This window comes from Oncorhynchus mykiss, chromosome 25 (genome assembly GCF_057628025.1).
Source record: "Oncorhynchus mykiss isolate SJ-2025 chromosome 25, ASM5762802v1, whole genome shotgun sequence".
Taxonomy (NCBI): domain Eukaryota; kingdom Metazoa; phylum Chordata; class Actinopteri; order Salmoniformes; family Salmonidae; genus Oncorhynchus; species Oncorhynchus mykiss.
Genome location: NC_143046.1, coordinates 76,382,956 through 76,406,783, shown reverse-complemented (window position 1 = coordinate 76,406,783; position 23,828 = coordinate 76,382,956). Strand labels below are relative to the sequence as shown.

Below are 23,828 nucleotides of genomic sequence, written 5' to 3'. Positions count from 1 at the left end.
CTGCCTCTCTCTTTCTCTCTCTCTCTCTCTCTCTCTCTCTCTCTAATATGCTGCAGGTACATATTTATCAGATGTGTCACAATAGGATTAAAACAGATACCTGGGCATATATACACTGCTCAAAAAAATAAAGGGAACACTTAAACAACACAATGTAACTCCAAGTCAATCACACTTCTGTGAAATCAAACTGTCCACTTAGGAAGCAACACTGATTGACAATAAATTGTCACATGCTGTTGTGCAAATGGAATAGACAGGTGGAAATTATAGGCAATTAGCAAGACGCCCCCAATAAAGGAGTGGTTCTGCAGGTGGTGACCACAGACCACTTCTCAGTTCCTATGCTTCCTGGCTGATGTTTTGGTCACTTTTGAATGCTGGCGGTGCTTTCACTCTAGTGGTAGCATGAGACGGAGTCTACAACCCACACAAGTGGCTCAGGTAGTGCAGCTCATCCAGGATGGCACATCAATGCGAGCTGTGGCAAGAAGGTTTGCTGTGTCTGTCAGCGTAGTGTCCAGAGCATGGAGGCGCTACCAGGAGACAGGCCAGTACATCAGGAGACGTGGAGGAGGCCGTAGGAGGGCAACAACCCGGCAGCAGGACCGCTACCTCCGCCTTTGTGCAAGGAGGAGCAGGAGGAGCACTGCCAGAGCCCTGCAAAATGACCTCCAGCAGGCCACAAATGTGCATGTGTCTGCTCAAGGGGTCAGAAACAGACTCCATGAGGGTGGTATGAGGGCCCGACGTCCACAGGTGGGGGTTGTGCTTACAGCCCAACACCGTGCAGGACGATTGGCATTTGCCAGAGAACACCAAGATTGGCAAATTCGCCACTGGCGCCCTGTGCTCTTCACAGATGAAAGCAGGTTCATACTGAGCACATGTTACAGACGTGACAGAGTCTGGAGACGCCGTGGAGAACGTTCTGCTGCCTGCAACATCCTCCAGCATGACCGGTTTGGCGGTGGGTCAGTCATGGTGTGGGGTGGCATTTCTTTGGGGGGCCGCACAGCCCTCCATGTGCTCACCAGAGGTAGCCTGACTGCCATTAGGTACTGAGATGAAATCCTCAGATCCCTTGTGAGACCATATGCTGGTGCGGTTGGCCCTGGGTTCCTCCTAATGCAAGACAATGCTAGACCTCATGTGGCTGGAGTGTGTCAGCAGTTCCTGCAAGAGGAAGGCATTGATGCTATGGACTGGCCCGCCCGTTCCCCAGACCTGAATCCAATTGAGCACATCTGGGACATCATGTCTCGCTCCATCCACCAACGCCACGTTGCACCACAGACTGTCCAGGAGTTGGCGGATGCTTTAGTCCAGGTCTGGGAGGAGATCCCTCAGGAGACCATCCGCCACCTCATCAGGAGCATGCCCAGGTGTTGTAGGGAGGTCATACAGGCACGTGGAGGCCACACACACTACTGAGCCTCATTTTGACTTGTTTTAAGGACATTACATCAAAGTTGGATCAGCCTGTAGTGTGGTTTTCCACTTTAATTTTGAGTGTGACTCCAAATCCAGACCTCCATGGGTTGATAAATTTGATTTCCATTGATAATTTTTGTGAGATTTTGTTGTCAGCACATTCAACTATGCAAAGAAAAAAGTATTTAATAAGAACATTTCATTCATTCAGATCTAGGATGTGTTATTTTAGTGTTCCCTTTATTTTTTTGAGCAGTGTATATACTTTACATACTATAGCTTACTGTATTTAGGTTTATGCTTATAAGTCCTTTATTTATCCAGCGGCAGTAGATCACATGACCTATTCAAGGATGCATAGTTAGTTATAGTCTATTGGTTCGCATCGTTCCAGTCAAACACTTCTGTCTGCTTTAGTCGCTGTGTTATTTATTTCATATCAGATAACTCCAAGCAGACAGTTCCATTCTTCCATAACACAACTCCCAACTTTCCATGGCGTTCATCATCCCAAGCCATTTTGAATTAAGTTGGCAATAAATCACACAGGAACCTCTGGGTTCCCCACTGGCCGACAGCTAGATTAATTTTTTTACCAGCACAAATGTGAAATCAGTTCGAATGGACTTGAAAGATGAGGTAAGGCAGGGGATTTTCCCCCCCCGAAGATGAAAAATGACTTGGTGAAGAAAATCATTTTTCATTGTTTTGTCGTTTACTTATCAGTGATTCGAGCTAAAAACAACATCATTAAGCCAACATGAAAACAGCAAGACAAGGCCCACCCACCCTCTCTGATAGATGTCGGTTACTTATAGAGTATATAGATTCAAAAGAAGATTTCAAATATGAATTCATGCATTTAGAATTGCATGCAAGATTCAAATGACAATTCACCAAGCACCACTTCCCACAACCTTCATTCAGCCAAAGACTGTCTTGTGGCTGAATGACGTCCTCATAGTTGTCAAGATCAATTTATGTTAGCTTTTGTGAGCATTAAGAGTGCAATAAGATAATTTCACTGCCAAATATAAATGAATCCTTTGCCTTTACATCTAGGTAGCAGATTGCCACTCTCGATCATGTCGACCGCTCCCCTGCAAGAAGAAAAGCACCATTTGATGGTCTGCTGCTCAGACAATATATAAAGCTAGTTGTAATGATTGTTTGGAGGAAAAGTGCAACAGAGCTGCAGAATTAAATTTGTTCCACAAACCTGGAAAGCACTATCTCGGCCTGCCAAATATTTTTGCATGTGCCGGGGTTGTGTGACCTTAGTACAGCGAACAGACGGTACGGTACGTATCATGTTCTACCAGAGTAAATGTAACACTTTCTTTTATAAACATGACATTAAATCATGTTGTAGTTTAACATGAACCCCCCAATGGCTTTTCAAGTGCCTTTCAGAAGACAGGGATGAGGTCACTAGCTTTGGCTGTATTTGGTTTTGTTTCCAGGTTAAACAGATGTCACAAAGGTTGTTCTGTGGTGCACTGCACACCACATACCGCGCTTTCTGTTCTTCAACTTTTTGTAGATTACTGTAAACAAAAATTATATGATCTCTTTTTTTCCTAGACTGTGACCCGTCCCTCATAAGATAATCACTTACTAAGTTGGTGACCAGCCCCATACATACTGCAACGTGTACTGTGTGTCCCCATAGTCTGTATTATAAACTGGGTGGTTCCAGCCCAGAATGCTGATTGGTTGACAGCCATGGTATATCAGACCATATACCACGGGTATGACAAAACCTTTCATTTTACTGTTCTAATTACATTGGTAACCAGTGCATAATAGCAATAAAGCACATATTGCTATATGGCCAATATCAATCCCAGAGGTAATACTATGCTGCTCCCTCCAGTGTGTCAGCTGTCTAAAAAGAGACTGACAAGTGGTAGGGAGCACAAGCAGTCAGGGCCAGCGTTATGGGCGGGCCTTAGGGGCCCTGGCCCGCCCTAGCATACCTTCTTGCCCGTCCAAATAAAATACTTAAATATTGATCATTTATTTGAACGGGACGCACTCTGACAGAAATACACATCAATCTCAGAGAAAGCATCCGAGGGAGTGAAACAGTGCCCTTTCTGTCTCAGTATGTTTTTGCATACTGTGTTTTTGCATACTTTGCATAATGTTTTTGCATACATACAGCATTTGTGAACAGCAGTTTTTAGTTCTTTCCACATATTCTCGATTGGATTCAGGTCTGGACTTTGACTTGGCCAGTCTAACACCTGGATATGTTTATTTTTGAACCATTCCATTGTAGATTTTGCTTTATGTTTTGGATCATTGTCTTGTTGGAAGACAAATCTCCATCCCAGTCTCAGGTCTTTTGCAGACTCCATCAGGTTTTCTTCCAGAATGGTCCTGTATTTGGCTCCATCCATCTTCCCATCAATTTTAACCATCTTCCCTGTCCCTGCTGAAGAAAAGCAGGCCCAAACCATGATGCTGCCACCACCATGTTTGACAGTGGGGATGGTGTGTTCAGCTGTGTTGCTTTTACGCCAAACATAACGTTTTGCATTGTTGCCAAAAAGTTCAATTTTGGTTTCATCTGACCAGAGCACCTTCTTCCACATGTTTGGTGTGTCTCCCAGGTGGCTTGTGGCAAACTTCAAACAACACTTTTTATGGATATCTTTAAGAAATGGCTTTCTTCTTGCCACTCTTCCATAAAGGCCAGATTTGTGCAATATACGACTGATTGTTGTCCTATGGACAGAGTCTCCCACCTCAGCTGTAGATCTCTGCAGTTCATCCAGAGTGATCATAGGCCTCTTGGCTGCATCTCTGATCAGTCTTCTCCTTGTATGAGCTGAAAGTTTAGAGGGACGGCCAGGTCTTGGTAGATTTGCAGTGGTCTGATACTCCTTCCATTTCAATATTATCGCTTGCACAGTGCTCCTTGGGATGTTTAAAGCTTGGGAAATATTTTTGTATCCAAATCCGGCTTTAAACTTCTTCACAACAGTATCTCGGACCTGCCTGGTGTGTTCCTTGTTCTTCATGATGCTCTCTGCGCTTTTAACGGACCTCTGAGACTATCACAGTGCAGGTGCATTTATACGGAGACTTGATTACACACAGGTGGATTGTATTTATCATCATTAGTCATTTAGGTCAACATTGGATCATTCAGAGATCCTCACTGAACTTCTGGAGAGAGTTTGCTGCACTGAAAGTAAAGGGGCTGAATAATTTTGCACGCCCAATTTTTCAGTTTTTGATTTGTTAAAAAAGTTTGAAATATCCAATAAATGTTGTTCCACTTCATGATTGTGTCCCACTTGTTGTTGATTCTTCACAAAAAAATACAGTTTTATATCTTTATGTTTGAAGCCTGAAATGTGGCAAAAGGTTGCAAAGTTCAAGGGGGCCGAATACTTTCGCAAGGCACTGTATAGACCATGTATCTGATGTTGTCTGGACCAAAAGGACCAAGAGAACCAGACAGCATGTCATACTATTTCTGTCCAGACAGCCTCAGATACATGGGCTACATATAGTAAGACAGAGGGGCTCTGTTTCACTCTCTTGGATGCTTTCTCCGGTGAGATCATTTCAGTCACTTGCGAATTGAAGGAAAGTTGGAGGATGCACTGTTGGCGGGTGCACTGTTTGGATGCTGGAATTATTTTGGACGAACGTGCAGGTAACCTACTTCTTGAAGTGATTTCTTTGACAATCAGATGAAAACATCATGACTGTTTGTGTTCATGCCACATTAAAAGGTAATACATTTTTACAGTTAAATGATGACTTTGCTATAAAACCCCCGCAAGAGCATGCACACATAGGAGGTCCCAGGGAAAAAAACATGCCCCCTATGGAAATCAAATGCCCGTCCAACTGATTCATTCTGGCAAGCAGGACAGCTTTGAAATCTGGCATTACCCTTGAGTCCCAGAAAAGTGTGGTTATCAACAGGAAACAGGTCATTGCGTAGAGAACAATCTCTATCACCTACACTACTTCAGTAAATCATCTGCTCCACAATGGAGGAACAACCAGACCACATTCTTTTTGCACCATTTTTTAAACAATTCTCTGTATTCTCATTCGAAACCACACAAACCCACATCCATACACAAATCTCAATGACATAATGGAGAGAAAGTCCATACTGGTGAATGTTGACTTGAGAATAGAATGCTTATGGCCCACACAGAGACATGCCAGTGGGGAAATCAAGCAATGTGCGGGGTGGCTGATAGGGATCTGTGTGTAGGAATACAGAGTCCCACACCTAGAAGAGACCCTAGAGTACAGTTAGCATTGTTAAAATGGAAAAGGACTGTTGAGAGGACGAGATTAGCGATATGAAATGTACATAGAACAGGCTATTTGTTCACTCCAGTAACAGGGCTCCAAACACAGAGGAAGTCAGCATCCATTTGGAGTCCATTAGCTTTGACTTATATACTGAAGGCCTCACTTATAATATGAACATAATTATAATAATACAAACCAGACTAAACTTAACGCTAGCAAAGCATGTGTTGTTGCTAAACTTAACGCTAGCAAAGCATGTGTTGTTGCTTTGAATATCCTAAGCGGCTTGCAGGTTACAGTACCTAATGTCTTTGTTGAGCAAAGTCATAAGGTATGTTGAGATATGCTTGTGCAGTAAACAAAAGCAGCTACAAGGTCATTGTATGAATGGACATCTTTAATGGAGGTGTCTAAAATATCGCTCTACTTAGCCAATCACTCACTGTTCAACTTCTGAGGACAAGAGAATACATCAAGCAGCTGAAACTTGTGTGAATGATCATTTAGGATTGAAGCAATAGATTTAATCAGTGTTGAAATGGCAGGCAGAGCAGAAACGTTACTTTGGATTAAGGCTCTCCTCCTGAAGAAATGGATGACACCACTGATCAGGGGACTACATGACAAAACCAATAAATTGCTTTTGTGACTCTCTGCTGTCCATGTAGCAGAAAAAGGTTATATTAGGTTATATTTCCCATGATAACAAATGAAATCTCCTTAGTAACATAATTGAACTTCTCATCAACTTGGTCACACAGGGTCATCAAACCTTTCCAAACCCCCAGCAGACAATGAGGGGTTATAAAAAACAATACTGTTCAGGTTAGGCCTCATTTCACTCACTCTAAATACCACCAACACTGTTCAGGTTAGGCCTCACTCCACTCACTCTAAATACCACCAACACTGTTCAGGTTAGGCCTCACTCCACTCACTCTAAATACCACCAACACTGTTCAGGTTAGGCCTCACTGCACTCACTCTAAATACCACCAACACTGTTCAGGTTAGGCCTCACTCCACTCACTCTAAATACCACCAACACTGTTCAGGTTAGGCCTCACTGCACTCACTCTAAATACCACCAACACTGTTCAGGTTAGGCCTCACTCCACTCACTCTAAATACCACCAACACTGTTCAGGTTAGGCCTCACTGCACTCACTCTAAATACCACCAGCACTGTTCAGGTTAGGCCTCACTCCACTCACTCTAAATACCACCAACACTGTTCAGGTTAGGCCTCACTGCACTCACTCTAAATACCACCAACACTGTTCAGGTTAGGCCTCACTCCACTCACTCTAAATACCACCAACACTGTTCAGGTTAGGCTTCACTCCACTCACTCTAAATACCACCAACACTGTTCAGGTTAGGCCTCACTCCACTCACTCTAAATACCACCAACACTGTTCAGGTTAGGCTTCACTCCACTCACTCTAAATACCACCAACACTGTTCAGGTTAGGCCTCACTCCACTCACTCTAAATACCACCAACACTGTTCAGGTTAGGCCTCACTCCACTCACTCTAAATACCACCAACACTGTTCAGGTTAGGCCTCACTCCACTCACTCTAAATACCACCAACACTGTTCAGGTTAGGCTTCACTCCACTCACTCTAAATACCACCAACACTGTTCAGGTTAGGCCTCACTGCACTCACTCTAAATACCACCAACACTGTTCAGGTTAGGCCTCACTCCACTCACTCTAAATACCACCAACACTGTTCAGGTTAGGCCTCACTGCACTCACTCTAAATACCACCAACACTGTTCAGGTTAGGCCTCACTCCACTCACTCTAAATACCACCAACACTGTTCAGGTTAGGCCTCACTGCACTCACTCTAAATACCACCAACACTGTTCAGGTTAGGCCTCACTCCACTCACTCTAAATACCACCAACACTGTTCAGGTTAGGCCTCACTGCACTCACTCTAAATACCACCAACACTGTTCAGGTTAGGCCTCACTCCACTCACTCTAAATACCACCAACACTGGACAAAACCAGGCCCCAGATTCACAAAGCGTCTCAGAGAAGGAGTGCTGATATAGGCTCAGTTTAGCCTTTTAGATAATAATGAATAAGACTAAATGGACAGTGGAAGCCTGATCCATTTCAATCTGAGATGCTTTTGGAAGACAGACCCAGGTTGCAGAGGGGCGGCAAGGAGTTTCTAACTCAGCATTGCATGCTTCACTAAGATGCTTAGTGCTATCCAGAATCCTTGGGACGCCCCTACCCTAAACCCTAACATTAACCTTTACCCTTAACCATAACCCTTATCTAACCCTAACCTTCACCATTTTACATTTCAACTTCAATGGGGTAACGTCACAGTTGGGAAATCCCACGGATCTCGGATAGCACGGAAATCACTAAGATGTTCACAAAATGTTTCCTGTATTTAAATAATAATAATTCAGATTCACTGTTTAATAGTCACATGTACAGGGTTGCAGGTGTTATTGTATGGTACAGTGAAAATCTTAGTCTTCGAACTCCAGCATGCAGGAATAAGTGAAATAAAATAAAGAAAATGGTAATAAAAACAACAATAGAGGCCTCCCGGGTGGCGCAGTGGTTAAGGGTGCTGTACTGCAGCGCCAGCTGTGCCATCAGAGTCCTGGGTTCGCGCCCAGGCTCTGTCGTAACCGGCCGCGACCGGGAGGTCTGTGGGGCGACGCACAATTGGCCTAGCGTCGCCCGGGTTAGGGAGGGCTTGGTCGGTAGGGGTGTCCTTGTCTCATCGCGCACCAGCGACTCCTGTGGCGGGCTGGGCGCAGTGTACGCTAGCCAAGGTGGCCAGGTGCACGGTGTTTCCTCCGGCGCATTGGTGCGGCTGGCTTCCGGGTTGGATGTGCGCTGTGTTAAAGAAGCAGCGGCTTGGTTGGTTGTGTATCGGAGGACGCATGACTTTCAACTGTCGTCTCTCCCGAGCCCGTACGGGAGTTGTAGCGATGAGACAAGATAGTAGCTACTACACAATTGGATACCACGAAATTGGGGCGAAAAAGGGGTAAAATTCAAAAAAAAAAAAAAAAAACAACAATAGAAATATCACTAAGTATCACAGATGTTCATTAACATTTTCGGGACTATACACATATTATTCAATGATATTTTGACATTTGTTCAATTCATTGTACAGGTGTAGGATCTTGACTATTATTGCACACAGAGTGAGGTCATGCAACTTATTTTGTGACTTGCTAAGCAAATTTTTACTCTTGAAATTATTTAGGCTTGCCATAACAAAGGGGTTGAATATTTATTGACTCAAGACATTTCAGCTTTCCATTTTTTATTAATATGTTAAAAAAAAAATCTTAAAACATAATTCCACTTTGACATTATGGGGTATTGTGTGTAGGACAGTGACAGTACATCTCTATTTGATCCATTTTAAATTCAGCCTGTAACACAACAAAATGTGGAAAAAGTCGAGGGGTGTGAATAATTTCTGAAGGCACTGTATCTTTATGTTTAACTCTAACTGTTCTTAGAATGTTGTTTCTCCCCACTAATACAAATTAAGGTCTGTCTGCCAATCAGAGTGTCCAATCAGTGAAGGGGATGGCCTATTGCCACAGATGTCCATTGCCCTTATTAAGGCTGCCATTACGCTCTGTGTCCCAGGTGACATTGATGTCCTCAGAGCTGCCTGCCTGTGTGTGTGTGTGTGTGTGTGTGTGTGTGTGTGTGTGTGTGTGTGTGTGTGTGTGTGTGTGTGTGTGTGTGTGTGTGTGTGTGTGTGTGTGTGTGTGTGTGTTTGTGTGTGTGTGTGTGTGTGTGTGTGTGTAGTGCTTTCAGAAAGTATTCAGACCCCTTGACTTAAAACAAAATTTCCTCATCAATCTACACACAATACCCCATAATGACAAAGAAAAAACAGGTTTAGACATTTTTTTAAATATCACATTTACATGAGTATTCAGACCCTTTCCTCAGTACTTTGTTGAAGCACCTTTGGCAGGAAGTACAGCCTCGATTTGGAGAGTTTCTCCCATTCCTCTCTGCAGATCCTCTCAAGCTCTGTCAGGTTAGATGGGGAGCGTTGCTGTACAGCTATTTTCAGGTTTCATGTTCGATTGGATTCAAGTCCGGGCTCTGGCTGGGCCACTCAAGGACATTCAGAGATTGACCCAAAGCTACTCCTGCATTGTCTTGGCTGTGTTCTTAGAGTCATTGTCCTGTTTGAAGGTGAAGCTTCACCCCAGTCTGAGGTCCTGAGCATTCTAGAGCAGGTTTTCATCAAGGATCTCTCTTTACTTTGCACTGTTCATCTTTCCCTCAATCCTGACTAGTCTCCCAGCCCCTGCCGCTGAAAAACATCCCCATAGCATGATGCTGCCACCACCATGCTTCACCGTATGGATGGTTGCAGGTTTCCTCCAGATGTGACGCTTGGCATTCAGGCCAAAGAGTTTGATCTTGGTTTCATCAGAACCGAGGATCTTGTTTCTCATGGTCTGAGAGTCTTTAAGTGCCTTTTGGTAAAATCCAAGTGGGCTGTCATGTGCCTTTTACTGAGGAGTGGCTTCCGTCTGGCCACTCTACCATAAAGGCCTGATTGGTGGAGTGCTGCAGAGATGGTTGTCCTTCTGGAAGGTTCCCCCATCTCCACAGAGGAACTCTGAAGCTCTGACCAAGAACCCGGTGACCATCAGGTTCTTGGTCGCATCCCTGACCAAGGCCCTTCTCCCCAGACTGCTCAGTTTGACCGGGAGGCCAGCTCAAGGAAGAGTCTTGGTGGTTCCAAACTTCTTCCATTAAGAATGATAGAGGCCACTGTGTTCTTGGGGACTTTCAAAGCAGCAGACATTTTTGGGTAACCTTCCCCAGATCTGTGCTTTGACACAATCCTATCTCGGAGCGCTACAGACAATTCCTATGACCTCATGGCTTGGTATTTGCTCTGACATGCACTGTCAACTGTGGGACCTTATATACACAGTTGTGTGACTTTCCAAATTATGTCCAATCAATTGAATTTACCACAGGAGGACTCCAATCAAGTTGTAGAAACATCTCAAGGATGATCAATGGAAACAGGATGCACCTGGGCCCAATATTGAGTCTCAATGTAAATGGTATGAATACTTATGTAAATTAGGTATTTATGTTTTATGTTTTATGCCAACATTTCTAAAACACTGTTTTCACTTTGTCATTATGGGGTATTGTGTGTAGCTTGATGAAGGAAAAATAATTGTGTCCATTTTAGAAGAAGGCTGTAACATAACAAAATGTGGGAAAATGAAAGGGTCTGAATACTTTCTGAATGTACTGTATATACATGTATGTGCCTGTGATATGTGTATATACATGTATGTGTCTGTGATGTGTCTATATACATGTATGTGCCTGTGAGCATGTGTCTGTGATATGTGTATATACATGTATGTGTCTGTGAGCATGTGTCTGTGATGTGTGTATATACATGTATGTGTCTGTGATGTGTGTATGTCTGTGATGTGTGTATGTCTGTGGTGTGTGTATGTCTATGATGTGTGTATGTATGTGATGTGTGTATGTCTATGATGTGTGTATGTATGTGATGTGTGTATGTCTATGATGTGTGTATGTCTGTGATGTGTGTATGTATGTGATGTGTGTATGTCTATGAATTGTGTATGTCTGCGGTGTGTGTGTCTGTGATGGGTGTATGTATGTGATGTGTGTATGTGTATGTCTGTGATGTGTGCATGTATGTGATGTGTGTATGTCTATGATGTGTGTATGTCTGTGATGTGTGTATATACAGTGCCTTGCGAAAGTATTCGGCCCCCTTGAACTTTGCGACCTTTTGCCACATTTCAGGCTTCAAACATAAAGATATAAAACTGTATTTTTTTGTGAAGAATCAACAACAAGTGGGACACAATCATGAAGTGGAACGACATTTATTGGATATTTAAAACTTTTTTAACAAATCAAAAACTGAAAAATTGGGAGTGCAAAATGATTCAGCCCCTTTACTTTCAGTGCAGCAAACTCTCTCCAGAAGTTCAGTGAGGATCTCTGAATGATCCAATGTTGACCTAAATGACTAATGATGATAAATACAATCCACCTGTGTGTAATCAAGTCTCCGTATAAATGCACCTGCACTGTGATAGTCTCAGAGGTCCGTTAAAAGCGCAGAGAGCATCATGAAGAACAAGGAACACACCAGGCAGGTCCGAGATACTGTTGTGAAGAAGTTTAAAGCCGGATTTGGATACAAAAAGATTTCCCAAGCTTTAAACATTCCAAGGAGCACTGTGCAAGCGATAATATCGAAATGGAAGGAGTATCAGACCACTGCAAATCTACCAAGACCTGGCCGTCCCTCTAAACTTTCAGCTCATACAAGGAGAAGACTGATCAGAGATGCAGCCAAGAGGCCCATGATCACTCTGGATGAACTGCAGAGATCTACAGCTGAGGTGGGAGACTCTGTCCATAGGACAACAATCAGTCGTATATTGCACAAATCTGGCCTTTATGGAAGAGTGGCAAGAAGAAAGCCATTTCTTAAAGATATCCATAAAAAGTGTTGTTTAAAGTTTGCCACAAGCCACCTGGGAGACACACCAAACATGTGGAAGAAGGTGCTCTGGTCAGATGAAACCAAAATTGAACTTTTTGGCAACAATGCAAAACGTTATGTTTGGCGTAAAAGCAACACAGCTCATCACCCTGAACACACCATCCCCACTGTCAAACATGGTGGTGGCAGCATCATGGTTTGGGCCTGCTTTTCTTCAGCAGGGACAGGGAAGATGGTTAAAATTGATGGGAAGATGGATGGAGCCAAATGCAGGACCATTCTGGAAGAAAACCTGATGGAGACTGGGATGGAGATTTGTCTTCCAACAAGACAATGATCCAAAACATAAAGCAAAATCTACAATGGAATGGTTCAAAAATAAACATATCCAGGTGTTAGAATGGCCAAGTCAAAGTCCAGACCTGAATCCAATCGAGGATCTGTGGAAAGACCTGAAAACTGCTGTTCACAAATGCTCTCCAACCAACCTCACTGAGCTCGAGCTGTTTTGCAAGGAGGAATGGGAAAAAATGTCAGTCTCTCGATGTGCAAAACTGATAGAGACATACCCCAAGCGACTTACAGCTGTAATCGCAGCAAAAGGTGGCGCTACAAAGTATTAACTTAAGGGGGCTGAATAATTTTGCAAGCCCAATTTTTCAGTTTTTGATTTGTTAAAAAAGTTTGAAATATCCAATAAATGTCGTTCCACTTCATGATTGTGTCCCACTTGTTGTTGATTCTTCACAAAAAAATACAGTTTTATATCTTTATGTTTGAAGCCTGAAATGTGGCAAAAGGTCCTAAAGTTCAAGGGGGCCGAATACTTTCGCAAGGCACTGTATGTCTGTGATTTGTGCATGTATGTGATGTGTGTATGTCTATGATGTGTGTATGTCTGTGATGTGTGTGTCTGTGATGGGTGTATGTATGTGATGTGTGTATGTGTATGTCTGTGATGTGTGTATGCCTGTGATGCGTTAGTGCGTGCGTGGTGCATGTTTCCTGCAAAATGCACAAAATTAGTAATTTTATCACGTGCATGATTATTATCCACTTGAAGTTCACACAGTAGTGTTGATGTCAAATATAAAGGCATTTCAGGAGGTTATTGAAAAGGCCTTCGTCACAGTGAGTCTAGTAAGTTTGTTGTTGGACCAACACAGAACAACACTAATTACCATTATCGCACCCAGACTAGTAGAAGCTCCAGCCTCTATTATAGTTGGTTAGGCTTTGTGACCAACACTCCTAAATTACCTGGGGACGGACATTCACTGATAGAACAAATAGAAAATGTGATTTAAGTAAATTGGAATACTTAAGAGACGATTAAAAAAGGAAAAAGAATGGGTGGAGAAAAAATAAATACATTTGCACTCGTTTTAATTTTTCCACTTTGCCGCTTTCTTTCTTTCTGTTGTTGTTTTTCTACCTCTCGCTGTGGCATTGAAGCCATTCAAATAAATACCTGCTGTAACACAAACGAGGGAACATAAAGATGAGGAGAGAAAGAGAGGCTTACGAAGAGAGAAAGGCAGGCCAGGGCATTAATCAGCCGTCTCGCTGCATATTGATTAAGCTACAATGATGTGGTCATTTGGAGAAATAATAGCCAGAAAATGATGCAGAATAAAACCCTGCTGTTAGTGAATGAGAATAATGCCCTTTTTACTGGGAATCTCAACGTCCACGGCTCAGGGGCTAGGGAACCAGCTAGGTAGAGGAGTGGGCCTGCTAGCCTGCTGGGATGCCAGCAGTAGGTGGAACATCGAGAGATCTACCACGGACATCTACCACGGTCCTCCTTACCGCTTAGAGGATCAGTGTGTGTGTGTGTGTGTGTGTGTGTGTGTGTGTGTGTGTGTGTGCTCAGAGGGTCAGTGTCTCTGTGGCCCTTCTCAGGGTGGTCATACACATGCCTGGCTACTCCATCAGACTCACAGTAACTAGACTGTGGCTTATTTCACTGTTTCTTATAGAATGATGCAGAATGGACATGAATATAAAGTGCAATTATGGGTGGAACAAGGTCTCACACTGAGACTGAGACTGCTTATCTTTATCCTTTAATTCCCATTCTCTCATGAGGAGGGCTAGGGCCAGAGTGGACACCTATTCACAAACAGATATACACACAGGCAGGCACACACACACACACATATTGCATGGGAGGAGAAGATGAAATGTCAAAGTCAACAATGTTTTCTACAATTTATCATGAACCACAATACATTATATATCTCGTTTGCAATTAGATTTTTTGCTTTTTGATTCAAAGCCCAAACAACATAACGTCTTCTTTCAGGCTATGTAACTCTGCTCAGTACTCTAAATCAACAGAGGCTAAGCAGCAGGGTGTAAACTTGTATTATCTCCAGCACACCACTTCCCTGAGCCTGCATATCTTCATTACAGTGGGGCTCATCTAATTGTTGGATTAAACTTACTGCATACGTGGCTAAACACACACACATAGTGAAATACAGAGCTAGCAACAAGCTGTTTGGACAAAAGATTTGTAACATTACAAGTTTTTTTTAAATCCCTCTACGAAGGCAAACAAACAGAAAATAAGTAAATCAGATTCACTCAAGGAAGTAAGTATAAATGTATTAATGAATTCATGCAGGGCAGGCTAATTTGGTATGACTGTGGTATAAACACACACATTGCATTATTAAGCCACACTGACAACAAAAGCAAAACATCTCAGCAAAAGACAACTTGACAGTTGGTACTATTTTAACGCAGAACATTTGGAACTCACAGAATACCTTCAGGGTTTAATGAATACCAACATTTTAAATATGTTACATTTTGGGTGACCCAAGCTAATTCACATAGTAATGTGAGTTATAGATCTGTCTCTCAACGAAAGCAAGTCTAATCTGTTATTTTCTATGCTTCCCGTTCTTAAGTTTAGTTTTCGCGTCTTTTACTTTCAGTTCTGTGTAGGTGTCTGTGTCTGTGTGTCTCTCTCCCTGTATGCTTTTAACTTACAGCCCTACATCTCCCTCTCTCTCTCTCTCTCTCTCTCTCTCTGTCTCTCTCTCTCTCTCTCTCTCTCTCTCTGTCTCTCTCCCTCTCTCTCTCTCGCTCTCTCTCTCTCCCCCTCTCCCTCTCTCTCTCTCTGTCTCTCTCCCTCTCTCTCTCTCTCTGTCTCTCTCTCTCTCTCCCTCTCTCTCTCTCTCTCTCTCTCTCTCTCTTGCTCTGTCTCTCTCTCTCTCTCCCTCTCTCTCTCCCTCTCTCTTTCTCTCTCTCTCTCTCTCTCTCTCTCTCTCTTTCTGTCTCTCCCTCTCTCTCTCTCCCTCTCTCTCTGCCTCTCTCTCTCTCCCTCTCTCTCTCTCTCTCTCGCTCTGTCTCTCTCCCTCTCTCTCTACCTCCCTCTCTCTCTCTCTCTCTCTCTCTCTCTCTCTCTCTCTCTCTTTATGTACGGAGTAGGATGCCATTTGGGACGAAGCCAATTACTTCTTTATTTTTACGATGGACTTATCCAATCCTTGAAGTGGTACTGGAGGGCCCACAAAGATATTCTACTCTCCATTTGCATTGGAATGTTTTTATCTGCCTTACATTTGCTGCAGATTTTGTTGTTTTTATTTTACTCAATCATGGAAAACCCAACATACTCTTGATCTATTAATTGAATTGAATATTGCTATGGTCTGGTTTGCAGTACAGCGAAAGTAACCGACCGATACATTCTGAATGAAATAGTAATCAACAAATGTTACTAGCGCTAAACAGAGGCATATGTGGCTGGCTTGCAGCCTTGCACACTCAGATCTTATGAGACAGATATGTCCAGAATGACTACAAACATCTCCACCATCAGATGAGAGCGTGGTGAGAGGCAGTGTAACGAATGGAGGTGGTGATGAAGGTTAGAGAGGCAGGCCTTGAGGTTAGAGAGGCGAGCCAGTAACCGAAGAGTTGCCAGTTTGAATCCCATGGTTTATGGTGAAAAGTGAGGAGAATTGCTGGTATCAGAAGGTTGTCTTCTGGATCCTGGTTGTCTGCAGTGATCTGGTGTAGTGGTCGATTAATTAGGGCCAATTTCAACTTTTCATAACAATCGGAAATCTGTATTTTTGGACACCGATTTGGACTATTTAAAAAAAATATGTTTTACACCTTTATTTAACTAGACAAGTCAGTTAAGAACACATTCTTATTTTCAATGACGGCCTAGGAACAGTGGGTTAACTGCCTTGTTCAGGGGCAGAATGACAGATTTTTACCTTGTCAGCTCGGGGATTCAATCTTGCAACCTTACGTTTAACTAGTCCAACGCTCTAACCACCTGCCTTACTTTGCACTCCATGAGGAGCCTGCCTGTTACGCGAAAGCAGTAAGAAGCCAAGAAAAGTTGCTTATCTTATAAAAAACAATCAATCAATCATAATCACTAGTTAACTACACATGGTTGATGATATTACTAGTTTATCTAGCGTGTCCTGCGTTGCATATAATTGATGCGGTGCGCATTGGCGAAAAAGGACTGTCGTTGCTCCAACGTGTACCTAAACATCAATGCCTTTCTTAAAATCAATACACAAGTATGTATTTTTAAACCTGCATATTTAACTAAAAGAAATCCAGGTGAGCAGGCAATATTAACCAGGTGAAATTGTGTCACTTCTCTTGCGTTCATTGCACGCAGAGTCAGGGTATATGCAACAGTTTGGGCCGCCTGGCTCGTTGTGAACTAATTTGCCAGAATTTTACGTAAGTATCACATAACATTGAAGGTTGTGCAATGTAACAGCAATATTTACACTTATGGATGCCACCCGTTAGATAAAATACGGAACGGTTCCAAATTCCACTGAAATAATAAATGTTTTGTTTTCGAGATGATAGTTTCCGGATTCAACCATATTAATGACCTAAGGCTCATACATAAGGCTCGTGAGCTGTGTGTTATGTTATAATTAAGTCTATGATTTGATAGAGCAGTCTGACTGAGCGACAGTAGGCACCAGCAGGCTCGTAAGCATTCATTCAAACTGTTTTGCGTTTTGCCAGCAGCTCTTCACTGTGCTTCAAGCATTGAGCTGTTCAAGCATTGAGCTGTTTACAAGCCTATCAACTCCCGAGATTTCTTCATGGCACATATTGCACTTTTACTTTCTTCACCAACACTTTGTTTTTGCATTATTTAAACCAAATTGAACGTTTCATTATTTACTTGAGGCTAAATTGATTGATGTATTACATTAAGTTAAAATAAGTGTTCATTCAGTATTGTTGTAATTGTCATTATTACAAATAAAATAAAAAAAAATTGGCCGATTAATCGGTATCGCCTTTTTTGGTCATCCAATAATCGGTATCGATATCGGCGTTGACAAATCATAATCGGTCGACCTATAATTTGGTGTCTTCTAGATCCTGGTTGTCTGCAGTGATCTGGTGTCTTCTAGATCCTGGTTGTCTGCAGTGATCTGGTGTCTTCTAGATCCTGGTTGTCCGCAGTGTTCTGTGGTCTTCTAGATCCTGGTTGTCTGCGGTGATCTGGTGTCTTCTGGATCCTGGTTGTCTGCAGTGATCTGGTGTCTTCTGGACCCTGGTTGTCTGCAGTGATCTGGTGTCTTCTGGACCCTGGTTGTCTGCAGTGATCTGGTGTCTTCTGGACCCTGGTTGTCTGCAGTGATCTGGTGTCTTCTAGATCCTGGTTGTCCGCAGTGATGTGGTATCTTCTGGATCCTGGTTCTCTGCAGTGATGTGGCATTAGCCTGTAATTAAGAGGCCTGGTAAAGAGTGACGACAGCTCTGCCCGCTCAGTGAATCCATCGCCACAGCAGGCGAGGCAAATCCTGTTAGCGGTGAATAAAGCCATTTGGGCCAGCTACAGGTAAATCTGACGCAATGCGATTACATGGCAAGAGCAGTGGCTGAAAGCCTCATCACCAACACAATACCCTCTGTCAGTCTTTTGCATTACTGCCATACCATTCCATTAAGGGAAATCCTGTTAAATGGTGTGACGCACCAATATTTGAGTCCCAAATTTCACCCTATTCCCTATATAGTAAAATACATTTGATCTGGTCAAAAGTAGTGCACTATATAGGAAATAGGGTGCCATTTCGGACATGGGCCAGTGAGAGAAAGAAAGAGGGGATTGTGGGAGATGTTAAGGATTCTGGGTAATGTTTAGTCAATTCACCAGAACAACATAGAGAGTTATGTTCAATGACTGCTAAAATGATTTGGATGTATCTATCGGACAGCTACTGTATGTGTCTGGCTGACACAGCTCCTCCTTGATCACAAACACAAGGATAAGCTACTTTTTATGTCTGGCAGACAGACAGCTCGTCCTTGATCACAAACACAAGGATAAGCTACTCTATATGTCTGGCAGACAGACAGCTCCTCCTTGATCACAAATACAAGGATAAGCTACTCTATATGTCTGGCAGACAGACAGCTCGTCCTTGATCACAAATACAAGGATAAGCTACTCTATATGTCTGGCAGACAGACAGCTCCTACTTGATCACAAACACACGGATAAGCTACTCTATATGTCTGGCAGACAGACAGCTCCTCCTTGATCACAAACACAAGGATAAGCTACTCTATATGTCTGGCAGACAGACAGCTCCTCCTTGATCACAAACACAAGGATAAGCTACTGTATGTCCGTTGAATAACAACAAATAGGCAGTGGTTAAATACTTATTGTGGATGGGAACAGGAGGGTAGTGAGCGGAGCTGAGGCTTTTCTCTATACAGCTGGCCAGGGTTAGGCTAGATTACTCAGGCCAGGGTTAGGTTAGCTTACTCAGGCCAGGTTTAGGCTAGTTTAGTCTTTTGAGCATTATATATCATTCTCTCATTCAGCAGGGGCTCCTTTTATCTCAATCTCTAAGGCTGGATCTCGAATGGCACCCTCTTCCCTATATAGTGCGCTATCTGGGTCAAAAGTAGTGCACTATATAGAGAAGAGTGCCATTTGGAGCACAGCCTAAGAGAGTGGCGTCCAAAGACAGAGAACAAGAGCTACTAAGCAACATTCATCACAACAGCAACATATAGCAAGATACTCCTACTGCTCTCAACATTGCTCATGGGGCCAATATGGAAACACAAACACCCATACAAAACAAAAACAGCCCAATTCTGATGTTTTTCTCACTAATTGGTCTTTTGACCAATCACATCAGATCTTTTCACATCAGATCTTTTTCCAAGCTGATCGGATTGGGCTGCCTATCTAAATGCAGCCAATGGAGCTTGGGGACTAATCTGTAACAATATTGTCTATCTAACAAATCCCCGTATTTATGAATAAAAAAAGCATAATATATTATGCCTGCCTGTCTGTGTATGACGTCAATCTATACTCTCCAGTATCTCACCAGCCAACCAGCCAACCACATCAAAACCCTTCAAAGCTGCACTCAAGAGCCTGTCACAAATCCCCTCCTCTTCCCCTCCTCTTCCCCTCCCCTCCCCCCCCCTCCCCCTCCCTCCCCTCCCTCCCCTCCCCTTCCCTTCCCTTCCCTTCCCTTCCCTAAGATGGTATATTGAGTTTCCTAGCCAGCCAGCCAGCCAAGGTGGTGAGGTGGGAGCCTGGTAACTATACAGAGATAGATAAGAGATGCACTAGAGAGGAGAGAGAGAGAATCAGAACTAGAGAAAGGGAGAGAGAGAGAAATGGGGTGGGGGGAGCGAGGCACAGGAGGGGGCGATGGATCCTTGACGAACGCTCATCATCTCCTCTACCTTCCCCTGAACCTGATATGTCCCAGTAATCGCTTGCTTCAATCAGAAAGAATAAAAAAAAATCTATAGTACAATGGTAATTTTCTCTCCTCTCCACCACTCCTCAATCCATCCCTATCTGTCTGTGTCTTGTCCAGGCACCTGCTGTAGTCGCTGAGGTGGAACGGCTCAATATTAGCTCTGAAATTAGCAGCAGTCCCTTGTTAAAGACTTGGCACACTGTGAGCAGGGATAGACAGACTGTTAATGGCATAAAAGCCCTCATCACCTGGGAGCCACATAATTACTTGAGCCAGCCTCAATCTCTCTCTTCTCTCTCTCGCTCCCTCTCTCTCTCTATCCCCGGCCCTGCATCCTTGAGACAGCTTACTTCTCTCCTCACTGGCCACCAGCCAAAACGGAGGAGACAGAGAGTGAGATCTCTCCCCTGACAGCCCCCCACGTCTCTCTAAACACCATTTAAAGGAAAAGCAGCATTCAATTGAGCCGCTCTATCGCTGTTAATTAATTTCAGGGGGCTTGTGGGTGTTGTCGTGAAAATCTGTCTGATAACATTGTTGTGATTTAAAGATGTAGTAGGGGTAAACAAACAGCAAAGATCTTCGAAAACAAAATCAAAGAGTGCATTTCAAAAAATGTGTACATGACATAGTACATATACTGGTAGTTATTACTCAGAAAAATGACATAGTACATATACTGGTGGTTATTACTCAGAAAAATGACATAGTACATATACTGGTGGTTATTACTCAGAAAAATGACATAGTACATATACTGGTGGTTATTACTCAGAAAAATGACATAGTACATATACTGGTGGTTATTACTCAGAAAAATGACATAGTACATATACTGGTGGTTATTACTCAGAAAAATGACATAGTACATATACTGGTGGTTATTACTCAGAAAAATGACATAGTACATATACTGGTGGTTATTACTCAGAAAAATGACATAGTACATATACTGGTGGTTATTACTCAGAAAAATGACATAGTACATATACTGGTGGTTATTACTCAGAAAAATGACATAGTACATATACTGGTGGTTATTACTCAGAAAAATGACATAGTACATATACTGGTGGTTATTACTCAGAAAAATGACATAGTACATATACTGGTGGTTATTACTCAGAAAAATGTCATCCATAACTCACAGAGGCTTTTATGTGACAGACTGAGTCTGGCTCCCGTGCTTCTGAAGTTAAATATCAGATTTATGATGTTACTTTAGTTATTAAGGAGACACTTCTGAAATAAAGAGAATAGTAAAAAATGAAGTAGCCTACTTGATATGAGAGTAGCACCTTTTTAATACACTAAGTATCCTTTCATTATGACACTATCCCCTTCCCTCTACAGTGTCCTCAACATGGGCTGAGAACTAGGACCCTTCCACAGTCCACACAGCTCTACTGTATGGAAAACTTCACACTACAGCACTAGTTTTTCAACATCTTAAACTAAGGCTTACAGGCCATTGGTTACAAGGCAGCTTCCTCCTGTATCTGTAGGTCAAGGCTGTACAAGCTGATACTACATTACACTACAGGCCATGAGGTGAACCCAGAACCACGTGTCAGTCCCTCAATACCCCTCCCAAACCCTCCTCAGCCCTCCCTACCCCTCCTCTGACTCCCTGCGCATGGATGCTGGATGCCACAGCGGGAATGGCAGCTCCGTACCAGCCTAGCGGAGCCTAGCGGAGCATGATCAAAGCAGGTTACAATAGACTCCTCATAGAGTCAGCTACCGACAACCTGTACAAGATTTACACCTTATTCAATAATAAATGAACTAAACATTTTTCAAGTAATTGGTTGTGCAGAGGCTGCCTCTCTCTCTCTCTCTCCACCAGAGCGCTTGTTTGTACAAAGCAATAGCAATTGAATAATTGATGCAATGGTGGACTGCCTTGACTTGCTACAAGCTCTGAGTTGGACTGTGGCAGTGCTGCTGATGATAGTCATTGTTTAGAAAAACAACAGGGCCCCAGACAGAAGAAAGAAGAGAAAGAAAGGTGGAAAAAAAGGAGTCCTTCAGCAACAATACATTATATTTAATCACAATGGCTTCTCTTTGAGAGTCTGAGGCCTCAATGGCCTGACTAGTGATTCATAATGATAAACAAAGAAGAATCATTTTAAAAAATGCACCCCAGACCATCCCTCCCTCCCTCTCTCTCTCCCTCTCTCTCTCTCTCGCTCTCTCTCTCTCTCTCTGTCTCTCTCTCTGTCTCTGTCTCTCTCTCGCTCGCTCTCTCTCTCTCTGCCTCTCTCTCTTTCTCTCTCTGTCTCTCTCTCTCGCTCTCTCTCTCTCTCTCTTCTGATGTTGTCTGATTCCAGTTCTTCACAGAGATGAGGTCTGGCCGGCCTTGCTGTCTGTCCCGTATGCTTGTTAAATTACTCTGGCAGTCTTTTGCTTTGTGTCTCTATCCTGATCACAATAATAGACAACAAAGGCAGACAGCCGGGGACTTTAAAAAAGCAGAAACTACAAGCTAGTTTCTTTCTAGAAATGTCCCTTCTATTCTACACCAATGAAATCCTTCCACTTGTTTTCTCTCCAATACACATTGTTTTGTTATTTATTTGTGCATCACAAAGCTACTGTATGTTTGTGAGCCTTAGCTAGATATCATTGATGGTGTTTGCTGCAGGTGTAACTCGTATAATGTGCCCAGAAAACATAGTGGAAGACAACAGCAGATCTGCTTGGGGAATGATAAAAAAACACAGAAACAATATGTCAGATGTCTGAACTCCTGACCAGAATTCATATTGTCCCAACACCAGGGCCTATTCTTAATATTGACTGTATCATCAGTATTTTGCAAGCCATAAAATATATTGCTAGATATGGAACGGTATATGATTTATAAAAAGTCACATTATTGCTTTTCAAGCATGAATGTATTAGTAAGGAAGACTCCTGGATGTGACATACAGACAGTTATCACAGGCATTGGTGAAAGTACAGGAAATCATGCCACACAAATGCCAGTACTGGCCATTCGCTGATCAATTCTAAGACTTTAATTCTAGAATGGATAAATTCTAAGGCTAGAATTCAACAATTCTTCAATTCTTCAAGACTAATTCCCCTCTGTCTTAAGTCATATTAAAGAACAGTGAAATACATGAAGGTGCATGAGTCTGTTATTTGTATTTTATGCTAATAAATATTTACAGTGTGCAGTGTATTAGAGGCTGATAGCCTGCTACTGATAGGCTGGTACGATATCAGTACCATTTATCTCCTCAGCTTCATAGAAGGAAGTGACTTTATGAGGCTCTAATGAGAACTTCTAATCTCATACGAGAGAAAGTCATTATGTAATTGTTTTTTAAAGACCATCATAAACAATCAAGCAAGCAGCAGATCATGAGGCAGAGGAGAAAGAAGGAAGGAAAGGGGTGTGGAGAAAGATAGCTTTTTGTCAGCTAATGTTTAGCTCCCAATGAACAACAATTCAGCTCAGAAGTAGTAACTGACACTAGCATTTAGAAAGAGGTTCCTTATGCCTGAACAAGTAGCTGGGTCTAATATAGGCTAGCTTTATAAATCCCACAGCCTAGCGCGTTTATTGATGGAGTTGTAAATGTGATATGGTTTATTTGATGGGATGTAAAAACAGAAGAATTATAGCTCTACTGTGCATGTAACAGCTTTAATTAAGACATTTCTAACATAATAAAACAACATTCACTAATGACAACAGCACAGTGATTACTGTGGCAAAGAGAAGACATGCATACAGTCAATCATATTCCTGCGTCCCAAATGGCACCCTATTCC

At 42.7% G+C, this 23,828-nt stretch overlaps 1 protein-coding gene across 2 annotated transcripts in view; it reads right to left on the bottom strand.

Annotated features, from left to right (window-relative positions):
• LOC110505776 (neuronal PAS domain-containing protein 3) overlaps positions 1-23,828 on the bottom strand; it is a 481,806-nt gene that overhangs the window by 337,830 nt on the left and 120,148 nt on the right. The gene's annotated exons all lie outside the window — the stretch shown is intronic.